Here is a 16,311-nt window from a genome sequence, read left to right as displayed (position 1 = left end):
AAAACTTCTAGAAGAAAATATAGGCAGTACATTATTTGACATCAGTCTTAAAAGGATCTTTTCCGACACCATGTCTTCTCAGACAAGGGAAATAAAAGAAAGAATAAACAAGTGGGACTTCATCAGACTAAAGACCTTCTACAAGACAAGGGAAAACAGCATTGAAATGAAAACACAACTCACCAAAAGGGAAAATATATTTGCAAATCATATATCCAACAAAGGGTTAATCTCCATAATACAGAAAGAAGTCACACAACTCAACAATAAAAAATCAAACAACCTAATCAAAAAAAAAAAAAATGGGCAGAGGATATGAACAGACATTTCTCCAAAGAAGACATACAGATGGCCAATAGGCACATGAAAAGATGCTCATCATCACTGATCATCAGGGAAATGCACATCAAAACTACACTAAGATATCACCTTAAATCCATTAGAATGGCTATGATAACCAAGACAAAGAACAAGAAATGTTGGAAAGGTTGTGGAGAAAAGGGAACCCTCATACACTGCTGGTGGGACTGCAAACTGGTTCAGCCACTATGGAAAACAGTATGGAGATTTCTCAAAAAACTAAAAATAGAATTACCATATGACCCAGCCATCCCACTGTTGAGGATCTATCCAAAGAACTTGAAATCAGCAATTCAAAGAGACCCATGCACCCCTATGTTCATTGCAGCATTATTCACAATAGCCAAGATGTGGAAGCAATCTAAGTGCCCATCAACAGAGGATTGGATAAAGAAGATATGTATATATATATACATTTATATATATATATATATATATATATATATATATATACACACAATGGAATACTACTCAGCCAAAAAAATGACAAAATCATCCCATTCACAACAATATGGATGGACCTTAATGGTATTATGTTAAGCAAAATAAGCCAGATAGAGAGAAATAAAAAAAGACGTCTATAAGACTTTTGGTTCATCCCAAAAGGTTCTTGATATTTGGTCCTGTCCAAAACCATTTGGTATGCACCAAATATGCTCATGAATATTTTAGATAGTACCAAATATGATGGACCTTTTGATGTGGACCAAATGTCTTATGGACTAAGTATTTTATGGACTGAATGTCTTACACACCAAATGCCTTATGGACCAAATATCTTATGGATGTTACCAAATGTCCTGCAAGTCTCCTTCTGTCAACTTGGCTCCAAAAATCCCCTGTGAACACATTACCTCTCTGATGAGTTTAACTTGACTTATTTTTAATTATTTGTCCAGTTTTTCTAGTTGTTTTCAGCAGTAGAATTTCTTCAAAACATGATAATCAGTCAATCCTGGAATCCCTATTTTATGTCTTTTCCTTTTGACTTTGGTGTTCTTTATTTTCACTGCTACATGATTTGGAAATTGTAACCGTTCTTTAAGCTGTGGATTGATGTCTTTCACTCATTCTGGAAAACATGCTGTTATTTCTTCAAATGTCATCTTTGTCCAATTTTTCTATTTTTCCAGAAAGCTAATGAAACATATGTTGGACCTTCCTATTATATCCTCCATGTCTCTTACCTTCTCTTCCTGATTTTTCCATCTTTTATCTCTCTGAGCTGCATTCTAAATAATTTCTTCCTACTTACCCTCCATTTCAGTAATTGTCTATTCATCTGTCTCTAATGAATCTTATATCTAATCACCAAGCTTTCATCTGGCTATTGTGTTTTTCAGTCTAGAAGTTGATTGGCTGATTTTTTTAAATATAATTTTTATTCCCTTATTCTCTTATTTGATCATCTTGCTTATTTCCTTAAACGTAGCAAATACAGTTAATTTGTTGTCTGATAATTTTAATGTCTTAGGCCTTTGTGTGTCTGATTTTGTCTGTTGTTTTTCCTAGGTCTTCTAAAAGTGTGCCTGTGCATCTTTGACCAGGTGCTGAATGTAATATTTGGGGAAGGAGAATGTAAGAATAATTTGAAGCTTAGAATGACACAACTTTTGTACAGAAAACTATTTTTGTTTACTTCTGCTGGGTACTATCCATCTTTATTCAAGATCAAGGCGTGAGCTTCCTTAAACTGCATAGGCAGGCAACATGAACCTAAGTTTCAAGTTAGAGAAGGTCAGGTTATTTCATGTTCACTCTTATTTTGGTGATATACTCCTTTGGATACCAGCTTTAATTTGAGAATTATCCATCTCTTTACCTAGGGCTAGCCCTAGATTTGATTTTTCTACCCTTTTTCCTACAAAACTACCACAACCTTAATTCCATTTTGTAACTGTTTACTTACTGCTCTGTACTCTCTTCCTTTCCTAGAGTTTGGTCTGGTAATTTCTCATTAACTCGTTAGTGCTTTGATACTTTAAAGAAAAACTGTTCATATTATCAACTAGTTGACCCTAAACCCAAAGGAAAAATATAAAATAGCCATAGGTAGAAGCAAATAATATTCGTGGGCAACTTCAGGACAACTTCCTTCACATGGTATGCCATGTAAATCTACTGCCCCATCTCCCGACATAAAGTGTGAGACCTGAAACCAAAGAAAGGCATTCTCATAATCTGATCACTTGAATACTTTAGGTGTATGGCTTTAGAATCTGGCCACCCCATGTTAGGTGGAGGAGGAGGGGAAGAATCTAAAATCACTGGTAGCAACTTTTCCCCTAAGTAATCTGGAACTACTTTAGTCTTTCATGAATATAGTGTAGTTTAGCTTGGTTGATATAACAGTGGATACATACATTTCTGGTATTAGAATATATAGTAATTGTGGATAACTTTCTTGTTGAATAATTTTCCATTAAAAAATAACAGCTAATAGTAATTATGCATTGTTTATATAAGCACAGATTTTGCCCTTCTGGCTATCTTAAGACATCTATTTTCTGGGCTAGCCCCATGGCCAAGTGGTTAAAGTTCCACACACTGCGCTTGGGCAACCCAGGTTTGCAGGTTCAGATCCTGGGGGTGGACCTGCTCTACTTGTCAGCCATGCTGTGGAGGCATCCCACATACAAAAAAAATAGAGGAATCGGCACAGATGTCAGCTCAGGGGGAATCTTCCTCACATACACACACAAAGCAAAACATCTATTTTTGAACTTCTGGCATGAAATTTTTTTTAAACTATAGAAATCGTAGGAACCCCTTGGGCATTAGACCCTTGCAGTATGACACTTTGTTAGCAAGGAAAATTTCCTACAATCTTCCTTTGAACATTGCTATCAACTTTGACAGTAATATCTACTCCAATGACTTCAGTGGGAATTCTTTAAAACAATTGGGAGGGCATCATAAACTCATTATTATGAATATATGGATAAGTCAAGTACAAATGAAGATGATTCTAAAGCTGAACAATTTTTTAAGCTCCAAAACTTGAATTGAGTTTAGGTAATTTTGCTTTATCATTGTCACTCTCTCCACTAATCTTTCTCCTTTATTTTTCTATTCTTAGGCAAGATTATTGTTGTAGAGGTATCAACTTCAAAAGAAAATTGGCCAGTTGTTTTACTAGCAAAGCAGTTTATTTGGGAACAACCAAAAAAATTGCAATATGGGATATGCAGACAAGAGGCTTGATTTAATAAAGGAAAAGGAGGAGTTGGGAAGTGAGGCAAAAAATCTGTTGGAGGAAACTGGGAGTCAAAAGTGTAGAGACTTCTCATTGGTTGGGCTGCTATTGTCTCTCATTGGCTGAGATATTGCCAGATCTTCCTTCCTCCTGTTGGGTAGTAAAGTAGAAAACACTTTTCTGTCAGAGATACAAGGATATGATCTCTTCCTGTTTGGAGCAATTAAGAATGCATTATAGGGCATGAGAGCTCCCTATACAGACGCTCCCAACTCTAATTTAATTGAGGTTTCTTTTATTAATTTCACAGAGACAACATTATGAGAAGACTCATCTTGTATACTTTTAATCTGAACAAAATTATGTAAAGGGTTATTGAAGAAGCAACCTAAAGAAAACCAGACCATTAATAATCTACAATCATCAGATATTTACACTCATCTGAGAGTATATTTAATGCCAACAGATTAATTTGAGATTACTCAATGTTGCAACAGTTTTCTTTCTTACACATCCAAATTGAGTGGCGGGTTCTTTACTCAAACAAATTTTTAAGACAAAAGGTGCATATTTGCTTGATTTGATTAATATTGAAATTAGAATTCCAGAAAGATATATTCCAAAATGGCCATATAAACTGGGATGTGAGGTCTAATAGTTAACATTATAAATAAATGCCTATAGCTTCAGAAATCTGTGTGTCTTCCTCATTAATTTCTATAATTTCTCTGCTGATAACATAAAAAAGGCATTTTTAAGTGGAATCTACTTGGATGTTACCATAACAAATAAATAAATTTTATGACAGCTTATCATTTTAGGCCAGAATCCCTGTCAATACTTAGGTACTGTTCCTCTGCAGCAGAGCTCAAGCTGGGCATGAAGGTGACCTTCCAAATTAAGAGTCTGGAGAGCCATGGCTCAGAGCTACACCATCCAGGGCCAGCTCTTTGGTGTTGGTCCCACTGTTTTACAATGCATTGAGCAAGGTATTTCCCTGGTGTGAAGCTTTTTGAGTCTACAGCACACTTGAACTGAATGTGCAGATGTCTGGGATGCCATGGCAAGTAGCATTTGCAGAGTCCTGGTCTCAGAACCTGGCAGCAGCAAGATAACGCCACTCTATTTAGGAAGTACCTACAATTGGTATAAGATACGTTCCTTTTTTGTCTCTGACATTGAATAGAGTGAAAAAAATGTGCTGTTACCTCAACTAGAAAATCCAACTATAATTAGCAACTATATTTATCTTTGTATTATTTAAAAGCTCATTGGTACCGATGAATTTTTCACAAATATGAGTTCCGGCGATGTTAAAACATTTCCATGATAACTGGCAGCCTTAGCAAGAAAAAAGATGTAGACAGATATTAAGAATAATCCTACATCTGTTATAACTGTGACGGATAAATTCTATTAGGAAACGATATTTCTAGAAGATTTATAAGCAAATGCCTCAGGAAAGTTTATATAACTAAACCTTCATATCTGAAAATTGTTTTCCCTTCACTGAAAAAGAAAACTCATACTCAAAATGACTTGAACCGAAATCCACTCCACTGAAAATTGGTGACATAATTATTAAAGCAATACAGTCTTCCTTTTTAGGGGCCGGCCCGGTGGTGCAGCAGTTAAGTTGACACGTTCCACTCCTTGGCGGCCCGGGGTTCGCCGGTTCAGATCCCGGTGCAGACGTGGCACCACTTGGCACACCATGCTGTGGTAGACGTCCCACATGTAAAGCAGAGGAAGACAGGCATGGATGTTAGCTCAGGGCCAGTCTTCCTCAGCGAAAAAGAGGAGGACTGGCAGTAGTTAGCTCAGGACTAATATTCCTCAAAAAAAAAAAATTCTTCCTTTATAAATACAAATGTAAATTGGCAAAGAGCTCTTTTCCTGGCTTATCCAATGATTTTGGAAATGGTATTATTATTAACTGAATTTATTAGTTATGTCTTAGTAAAGAGAAGATATTAAAATAATTGATGCAAATAGCTGGCTTATTTAGAACTAGTTTAATTATAACATTTCACCTTGAACAGCCATCTCAATGTGTTTTAAAGAATCTATTTGTTTCAGTGGAGCTATGTCCAAGTTTCCTGGAATTATTCAAGGTTACAGACTTTATGGCAATTATTTATATTATCATCACAGATAAATATTTAGTTTGCAACATTCTTTGTTTGACCCAGCAAATTTTAATGAAGTGTTAATCCAACTGTCTCCAAATAAGTTCAAGTTGATTCAAGTTGTCACAAATATTTTCCTATGAAAAAGTTTCTAATAACTGCAAAAATCTGGATTTTAAAAGGACCTCCAAAAACCAAAAGGAAAGGAGTTCTTATGTGCAAAGAGCATTGGATTTGGAATCAGATGATTCAGGCTTAAATTCTGGCCTTTGGGGTGAATTGCTTAGCAAGTTATTCTGTTCACTCTCTCCTAAATAAACTCCAGTTCCTCTATCTGCCTCTTGATACTAAGAACTCCATGATCTGAGAACACTTTGAGGGTCACACAGGTCATATGAGAGGCAGCATCACACAGCATTACAAGATTAACTTCAATCATGAAATTGAAATTCATCTATTCCATGCTAAATCCACAAACAATAACTTCTGAGTCTCAAAATATCTCCCTTATACCGCATCTTTTTATCTCTTTATTTGGTTAGATCCCAGATGTAAAGCACAGATTTATCACAAATGAGCGTTTGATAAACTGTTGTTAATTTTTTGTTGTTGTAATTAACACAGTCTTCTGGAGAGAGGAATTGCTCTCAGAAATAAGCCTCTTCTGATTTTGAGTAATTTCACAGGAATTTATATTGCTTCCTTTAGATATCTTTACATAGGTAATACACAGCCTATGACCATGATGATTGTTATTAATGTTTTTATTAAAAAAGCATTCCAAGAATCTCAGTTTGGGGGAAGAATTAAAATCTATTAGAATTCTCACACGAAGCGTCTGCTCTACTTGGGTTTGCACTGGCTGTCCCTCTTCTTAAAAAATTTTCTCCAGATTTTCGTATGGATGCTCCCTCCACGCCTTCATAGCTCCGTTCAAATCTCACCTCACTGCTGAAGCCCTCTTGATATCCTTCTACAAAGCACCCCATCCATCTTTTCCCCTCGTACTGCTTCCTTTTGCTCTATAGCACTTGTCCCTCTCTGATACTATATTATGCATCTATTTCTGTGTGTTTGTTGTCTATTTCCCTCACTGTAATGGAAGTTACACGAAATTGGAGACTTTTTAAAAATTTGTTGAATTAATTTCTAATGAATGAGAAAAGCACCATGTATATTTGAACTTACATCCAAGAAATTAAAAGCTTTGGATAGTCTAGTTATACTTAGGAATAACAAAAAGTATAGCTTAAAGTATCAGGTGTGTCTACTCAGACAGAGGCCATTCAGTTCTCTTGCTCCTAAAACTGCATGTTCTGAGGCTCAGGCACAACGAAAACCATCCAGTTTATTGCTATACATAGTCAAAACTGTGGCTGTGCCTTCCAGCCTTCCTTCCTATACCAGCCCTCCCACTGGTTGATATTCTCTCTCCACTGTACTTTGGCTGAAAAATTTTCATGCGGCCTTCAGCTCTGCCTACTGGATTACTTTGTTCCAGTTTGTTTTTGAAATTCATCCACAATGTGACATGTATCAGTAGTTTGTTCTTTTTTATCATTGAGTAATATTCTATTGTATGAATACACGCTATGTATTTCTACATTCACTTGTTGATAGACGTTTGAGGTGTTTCCAATTTGGAGTTATTGTGGATAAAGCTAATGAATGTAATGAATAATTTACATATGTCTTCCTATGGACATATGTTTTTATTTTTCTTAAGTAAACATGTAGGAGTGGGACTACCGATTCATATGGCAAGCACATTTTTTGTTTTATGAGAAACTTTCAAAGTGTTTCCAAAATGGCTGTACCTGTTGGCATTCCCACCTGCAATGGTTGAGTGTTCCTGTTGTTCCAGACTTGATATTGTGAGTCATTTCGATTTTTGTCATTGTGGTGGGTATGTAATGTATCACTTTGTGGTTTTAATTTGCATTTCCTGGACAACTTATGATGTTAAGCATTGCTTTGAATTTTTAAAATTTATTTTATGACATATATAAAGTTAAATTCACTTTTTTCATGTCTACATTTATGAAAAATCCATAGGATTGTGCAACCACCACCACAATGAAGGTACAGTACAGTTCCATCTCTGCCCAAAATTTCCCTCCTGCTGTCCTTTTGTAATCAAACCCTCTCCCACATTTATACCTAATGTAATTGTCAATATGGTTGGTTTATATATACTATCTTGTTTGTTTGTTTTCAATTTTTCCTTTCAGCCGTTTATTTTTTTCTCTTTTTACCTTCTTATGGATTAATCAAGCATTTTCTAATGTTTAGTTTTATTTCTACTATTGGCCTATTAGCTATAGTTCTTTGTTGCATTTATTTGGTTGTTGCACTGGGGTTCACAATCTGCATGTTTAATTTATTACAGTCTATTTTCAATTAATACTATAACCATTCACGTATAAAGTAAGAACATTCTAAAACCGTACTTCCACCTCTTCCCTCTCATCTTTTGACTTATTATTCCCATATATTTATTTCTACATATGTTTTAAATCCCACAATACATTATTATTTTTTAAGTAGTCACTTATCTCTAAATTTTTTAACAGCTCCCTTGAGCTATAATTTGCAGAGCATTCAATAAGACATGAAAATATATATAAGAAAATCTTTTATATTTATCCAAACGCAGACCATTTACACTGTTCTCCATAACTTTATGTAGATCCTAATCTCCATTTGGTATCATTTGCCTTCCACCTGAAGAATTTTCTTAACATTTTTTGTTGTACAGATCCTTTATTAACATATTCTCTCAGCTTTTGTTTGTGTGGAAAAGTTTTTGTTCTACCTTCACATTGTTGAAAAATATTTTTGCAGGATATTGAGTTCTAGATTAACAGTTAATTTTTTTCTTTGTGTGTATTCCGTTTAGGTTTCTTGATTCTGTGAATTATAGTTTTCCTGAAGTTTGAAAAGTTTCCAACCATTATTTCTTCAAGTACTTTTTCTGCCCCTCCCTTTCTGCCACCTCTTTCCTTCTGGGACATTAATTTAACATAGGTCAGGCCACCTGATACTGTTCTACAGGTCACTGAGGCTTTTTCATTATTTTATAGTCTTTTTTTTTTGCCTCTGAGCTTAATGTTAGATAGTTTCTATTGCTACCTTCTAAATTCACTGATTTTTTCCTTCTGCGGTGTTGAATCTGTTAATCTTGTCCACTGAGTATTTTATTCGTACATTCCATTTTTCACTTCTAGAAGTTTCATTTATATACATATACACATATATATCCTCAATATGATAGGGTTTTACTATAAATCCTTGAGCACAATTATAAGAGGTATAATTTTAGTTTTGAAGTTCTTTCTTGAGTCCATCACTTCTGACTAATTTTCCAGCTGCTTATGGGTCATATTTTGCTAATTCTTTATATGTCCAGCATTTTTTTCATTGGATGCCAGACATGGTATATGTTATGTTGTCAAATGTTTAGATTTTGTTATTTTACTTTAAAAATGTTAGTTTTCTTTTGGGGCAGCAATTACATTTCCTCTAGATTATGTTGTTACTTTTTGGGGATTATTTTAAAACTTTGTTAAGGCAATCCTAGAGTCTCCTTATCTCTAGAGATAATTTAGTCCTTCTAATATCTTTACTGATTTCCTCTAATTTTGAACAGGTTCTTTGTGCTCTGGCTGGACAGAATTCAAATGCTTGTGAACTGTAAGAATTGTTCACCTTATAGCTCCCAGTAACAGTTCTTTGCATGGACTTGTCGAGTTTCACCTTTCACATTCATGGATTCATACTCCACAAAGGCTCGAGGGGACACCTTTGCAAATTTCTGGACAACTTTTTCTATTTCCCTCCTGTCTAGTGATTTGTCCTGATTGCTTCAGGCATGTCCACCTCCCTGAGCTCCCATCTGTCTCCTCAAATCAGCAAGACGACTGTGCTCTGCTTGGGATGCCCTCCTTATTCTGTGGTCCAGACATAAGCCTCCAGGCAGAAATCATCACCAACTGCAGGGTTTATCTCATTCGTTTCTCTCCTCTGAAGGATCATAGTCCTGTGCTGTCTGGTTTCCAACGTCTTGAAACAATTGTTTTACATATTTTGGCCAGTTTTATAGTTATTTATAGTGAGGAGATAAATCTTATTCCATTCACTCTAGTAGAAGTAGAAATTGAGTTTTGGGAATATTTTAAAGTTAGAATCAGCATTATTTTCTGATGGATTGTATGTAGTATTGAGAGAAAATAGGAGTCAAGTATGTTTCCTACATTTTCATGCTGAGAATCTGGAAGGATGGAGATATCCTCAACTGAGGTGGGAGTCTGTGGGAGAAGAACGTTTTGGGGGAAAGCTCATGTTGGATATGTTAATTATGAGATAGCCGTTAACTAATCAAATGGAGATGTTTAGTAGGTAGTTAGATGTATATTCTCTGGGGTTGAAGAGAGAGGTCTGTGCTGAAGAAATAATTGGGATCTATCAGTATATACGGTACCAGTGCACTCTATAGCACTCTATGTGATCACTAGGAGAACAAGAGTGGCTAGAAAAGGGAGGAAGTCCAATAACCAGCCCAGAGCACTCCATCATGGAAAGGGAATGTGGCTCTGGGAACACCGGTATTAGGGGCAACCAGGTAAGGAGAAGGCAAGCAGCCTGTGGTGGGTGATGGTCCTTCCAGGGCTGCCAGGTCCTTCATAATGAGAGATTTGGAGGTCCTTCCCTTCACACTGTGTAGTTGATATTTTGGGTGGTGAAGAGATGGCTGACAATGTGAAAACCTATCTCCAGGACCTTGCCATGGGAATGAAAGACTCCATCTGGGGTATTTGTACTATCTCAAAACTAGATGCTTGAATCCAGGAGAAAGGAGAAAAGCAGCATTGAAGAAGAACAAGTAGTGCCCTGGCAAGGTGGAGAGAGTGGGATATGGAGAAGAAGCGAGAGAATGAGCCACAAGTTATTTCTGGAAGTTTCCAGTGCTATGCTTAGAATGGCAGAGCATTCTGATTAGGTCTCTTCTTGTTTCATTGAGTATTTATTACTGTGCTTCAGCCAGTAATAGCACAAGTTACCGGTGACCCATCACTACATGGAGATGTTTGGCTGTGGCTGGAATTCTTCCTTCCATTACATCCAGTGCTCATTGGGTGCTCCCCAGTCTGTGTTTAGCAAAGTTGTCAATGCCTTTTGTTTTCAAGATGGAGCTGATCTGGCCTTTGAGGCATCAAGGAGGAAGCCTCATCCATTCCCTAGTGTCAGCGAACAATTGTTTACATGCTCTTCAATGGTTGGCTGCAGGCTCTTTTCTTCCCCCAGGGGATGTTTTTAAGTTTCCTTCCCATCCATCTTGTTGGTCAGCTGGTTAGTCTACTGCATATATCTCTCTCTACTCATTATACTGCTTCAAATATCACTAGTTCAATAAAGAAATTGAAACACACAACGGTTGTCAAACAAAGAAAAGAATTGACCTTACTATCTTGGATTTGGTTTGCCCCTGACTTTCCTCACAACAGTGCAGTCCTCATACATTAGCAGTGGCTGCCTCTTCTCTACCCTTTTTCCTTTATTCATTGTCAGCTTAATGAATGGCAAAGAGCCAGTTGTACCTCTTCTTGGTAGTCTCTTAAGCAACAGACTCTTCTACAAGACTGTCTGCCTGCTGTCTGTCCTGAGCCGCTCAGAGGAGTTCCCTTCACAGCATCTCTTGTTAACTGGAGGCTGCTGCAGAGGGGATGGGCAGCAGTGGAAGGAGGTGTGACTGCTCTTTTCCCTGTTCACCTCTCCCCAGAACAGGAGGCAGGATCCGTTCTGCCAACGGCCCTCTGCATATTCTTGGAGGAATTGGGATTTTTGTCCCTGGTGCATGTAAGGCAGAATTTTCCTGACACTAGTATGTTGATTTTTCACACCAGTCAGCTGGGAAGGACCACAGGTTTTTCTACAGCTCTTGAGCGTTTGCCATCCCCGGGCCAGCACTGATTTGATACTTTTCTGCTCTGTGCCATTTACCCCCACTCCCCTTCCTGCCCTCCACCACCCTTGGATGAATGGATTTGGTAATTTTAGCTGTTTATATTTTATGGATTTGTTATTTTTGTTGTTTTCTGTGAAGAACACACATTGGATGAGAGGGTGAAGGAGTATATCAGTTGCGCCACATCACTCCCTTCACAGCCACCACTGTCTTGTTTCTTGTAACTCAGCATAGCTTTTGGTCTCTTTTGCTCCACTGAAAAAAAAGTCAGCCTGAAGAGATGAGATAGGAGAAGAGACCTCGTTACAAACAGATCTCCTGGGTTTTAAGGGGTAATTTTCCTTCTTCTCCTTGAAGAAGAAAAAGCTTTTCTCACTGGTACATTTAAAGTTCCTCAATTCTGGGGAAGTACCAGTTCTGAACAAGTGACACTGTGACACAGAATACTCAGAGAACCTGAACTTTTCTCACACTGGAGACCAGAAATTCACGATTGGCCGCTGCCAGGTCTATCTGGTATTGCAAAGGAATATTGGGTGCTACAAATAGGAGCTGAAGGAGTAAACTTATTAAACCCAAAATCTCCGACTGGTTAATGTTTTTCTGTCATTTTAAGAAATTAAATATGGAGGCATGGGGTGCAGAAATCCAAACAATTGTACAATGTTAAAATGTCACAGTTAAACCTGAGCTGGTCTCTCCTCCAGTCCCCCATTGCTAAAAGTGAGTCTGTCACTAATTAGCAATGTAACCTTTGGTAACTGACTTTCTCTCTGTGTCTCAGCTGCTTCATGTATAAAAGGAAGCAGGTGAATTGATAATATCCAAGATCTCTTTTAGCTTTGAAATTATCTTCTACCTTTTCTACTTCTGAAGGCTGCTCCAATCAGACAGAAAACTGCAGTTTTAAGAAGTTCCAAGGTCTTCCAATAATGTTCAACAAAGGTAATTTAAATAAGTTAAAGTATTGTAAAAACACATCAAATCAACGGCTCTGAGATTTCAAGGTCTTCTTCATTACTTTCTGGAAGAAAATTATAGCAAAAAATAAAGAAGCAAGGATCAAAGCTAAAAATAGAAAAAAGAGTAGGTGGTAGAATATATAATTGTGCAGAAGTTTGAGAAACATGCAGACTAACAAATGAGTTAATATTAAAATGTCAAAGAAAGAGTCTGAAAGGAATAATTGAAGATCTAGAGGAAGTCAGAGAGCCTTTGACTGAAGAAGCTATAAATATACAGAACAGGAAGAAATATAGGAAATATAAATCTATTAAAATATTTATTTAAACAAATAAAGGCTATAAAACCTGTGATGACTAAAATAGAAAGTAGAAGAAATAATTAGCATTTACTGAATGCCTATTAGGTGCCAGGCTTTGGGCCAGGTGGTTTACATATCCTACGTAATTTATGAGTTCATTGAAGAATTAAAAAAAGAAACTAGGATCATCAGGAATAATTATTGTTTATTATATGCATAAGCATTTAGGATTCAAAGAAGGCTTGGTTGGTGGTTCAGAGTTTAGTAGGCCTGCAGCACAGCCTTGTCATCTGTATTTTGAATGTTCTCAGGTGATTGTGATGCGCAGCCAAGCTTGAAAATCTCTGATCTAATGCAGCACTTCCTTTGCCTTGGTGAAAACAATGCACTGCTATAATTGTGCACAAGAGAGTGGAGGGCTGTGGAGATGTGGAGAGATCCCTGGAAGAGCATGAAAACGGAAAGGAGAGAAGAAACGAAAGCAGTTCTGGGCTGGACCAGACCTGGCCTGCTCAGGAAGTCAGGCTTAGGCAGTGTGAATTTTAATTAGGATAAGACTAGAGAGGAAGACAATGTCTCAATCCACTAGTCTTAACTACTAGCCAGGGTAATATCAGCACTGGCAAAGCGGTGCTGGAGAGTTAAAAGGTCCTTAGGAGAGCTGTTGTAAGTTCAGATTACAGTATACCAGAAGCTCCCTCCAGGTTTATATACAGAACTCCAAGAGCCATAAGAGCAGGCATCTCAGACAGGTAACAGCATTGAGGACAAATAGCAGCTGGGCAATTCTTAGGTGTGTGTCATGGGGAGGGAAGATAGAAGTAACAGGAATTACACAGGTCAACAGGGTCCCAGACAAGGAGGTGGGGTTCAGATCTGGGGGGCTCTCCTAGTTACTGGGAACTAGAGCATACATGAGATAACAAGTCTGGGGTCCTTCCTACTAAATGAGGTCAAGGGGGAAAGCTGAATTCTAGCATGTACACATCCAGGAGTCGACACCAGGACCCCAGATTCCAAGCCACTCTTGTGTGGGAGACAAGCCCGTGTGCTCCCCAGGCAGGTGACCTGTTCTCAGTTCAGCTTTGACACTCACACTTGTGTAAACTTAGCCTCTGTGAGCCTTAACTTTCTACCTGTAAGATGGGGATCAAAATAATAGCATCTACCTCACAGCGTTTCTGTTAGGATTATATCAAGTAAGATGTGTATACCTCATAATAAAGAACCACTCAGAAGAGTTAGAAAATGCTCAAAAGGACTGTGTTGTTACCATGAGCTGGCAGTGGCTGTAGAATTAGGGGGTTGTGGGGGAAGAGAGATCTAAGGTGAGAAGACAAATCGGAAATGAGAACGGTGAACTACGGAGGTGGAAATGAAGAGAGAGTTTTAAGTCACATGATAAAGGACAGGGTAATAGGTCTTGGTGAGTGGCTGTGGAGAAACCACGGCCCTGCCAAAGCTGCCGCAGAGCTGACCGGGATAATTACGATAACTGTGACAGAAATAGGAAGTTTGCCAGGGAGAGAGGGTTTAGGAAGAAGAGGAGACTGAGTCAGAGATATTGGGATTTGAAACTAAAATGTAGAGAGTAAGTCAAAGCACCAGGTGGAGTTTTGAGATCCATCCAAAAAGAGCTGAGAGAGATAGTGAGGTCACAGCGTGGGGCCGAGAGGAGGCCCACAGAGGGGGTGCGATGGGGAGGGAGAGAATACATCAAGGGAGAGCAAACTTGGGGCTGGAGAGGGTGGAGCTCCAGTGGCGTGGAGTGCGCTGGAAACCAAGGAAGGGCTAACCAGCAGCACTATCAAGCCTGTAAGAAGTGGGAGGACCTTCTGGAAGAACCCTCCACTAGGCAGGAGGATAGATGCCAGGTACTGATCATACACATCAACCACATGTGGAAGAAACAGCCCTATTCAGGCCTTAACTTTCCTCTGTGGTGAAAAGGGGGTTAACAGGTGATCTCCTTGGTCCTTCCTCTTGTGAAATGCTGTGCAGAACCAGAGCGGTGAGACAGAAACCAGGCTATGTGAAATAGACACAGTTTTTTAAAAAGGATGCAGTGAGCAAACACAGTGTTTTTCAGAATTTTTAAGGTGAAAGGAACTTATGTAATAGCTTCAAGGACTAGCAAGGTCAAAGAAAGATGATTCAGTAACCATAGGTGCACAGGACCACTCTGTGTTCCAGTGGAAAAGTAGAACAGCCTTTAATAATGGGCACAATAGAGTAAATTCAGCAAAAGAATCCTATGAAGGATGTACTTTCTCTCAGATAGTCCATGTGAAACATTCTGGTTCTTACAAATTGAATTGAATCCACCAAAGCCTGGAGAGATCAAAAGCCAGGATCATTGAGACCCACGGAAAACAAGGAAGTGCTTTTTGGAGAATATAAGTATATATTCAAATATCTTAGGTTATAGTTATCTGCTTAATTTGCCGGGGGCTAGTCACAAAATTACATTCTCACATCCATATACTCTATTAACCTTGTACATTGTATAGCATGAAGCTTGTTTCTCACCACCAGTGGGTTCAGTAGGCAACTGTTTCTATATGTAAAGTGTGCTTGAGACTTCATGTTCATGGACCTAAAGATGAAATGAAGTTTAATTGAGCAGCGGAAGCCTAGAACTGTTGTGGTGTATTGGCAATGACAAAACCAACTGTGTCTTTGTTATAGTGATCTACTTCACTATAAAATTGTTCTAGGCAAAACTAACCTCAGTCTAAGGGCTCTACAATACATGAAAGCACATTTAAAGGAAAATAGTTTAGGAAAAAAACCTCTCAGCAGATAAGCATTCAAATTATTTAGTGGACTTGGCTCTTTAACAATGAACAGAATATATCTTCAAAGAAAGATTTTCTCAGAAAAAGAAGATTGCTTTTTCATGGATGATGATGTTATTAAGAAAACGTTTTGTGTCTGAGAATGAGAACCTTGAACTTAACAAAAACACTTTGAATTCCAGCCCAGAAAATCACTCTGGATTTTGATTTAACCTTTACCAAGTATATCTGACATACAGACCCAGCCAGACGTAGCTCAGTATTGTGAGTTAGTTTCTGAACTTACTTCTTCCCTTAGGTCACAAAGACTTTAGTTTTAAGCTTAATTTCCTTCCAGGAAGGCAGTAATTGGCCCAAGACAGACTCCTGAATTTACCATTAAACAAAGACAATAGAGAGTCTTAATTTTGGTATTCAGGAAAGTTTTTTGGTTGCTAACCCATAGATCATTATTTAGCAGGTTAATAATGACTCATTTTTGTGTAGAGCTTGATCATTTACAAATCATTTCATCTCATCATCTCTGTATAACCATCCTGAGTTAGATATTTTCATTCTCAAGGTAAGAAAAACATGACTAACTTAAGCTTGTTCGATTA

At 37.9% G+C, this 16,311-nt stretch overlaps 1 pseudogene; it reads left to right on the top strand.

Moving 5' to 3' along the window:
* Nucleotides 1-10,407: 10,407 nt before the first annotated feature.
* On the top strand, nt 10,408-11,434 carry LOC103542369 (etoposide-induced protein 2.4 homolog pseudogene; annotated as a pseudogene).
* Nucleotides 11,435-16,311: the final 4,877 nt, after the last annotated feature.

Source organism: Equus przewalskii, chromosome 8, assembly GCF_037783145.1.
Source record: "Equus przewalskii isolate Varuska chromosome 8, EquPr2, whole genome shotgun sequence".
Taxonomy (NCBI): Eukaryota; Metazoa; Chordata; class Mammalia; order Perissodactyla; family Equidae; genus Equus; species Equus przewalskii.
The sequence above is the reverse complement of the archived record's forward strand: the minus strand, read 5'-3'. Positions and strand labels throughout refer to the sequence as shown.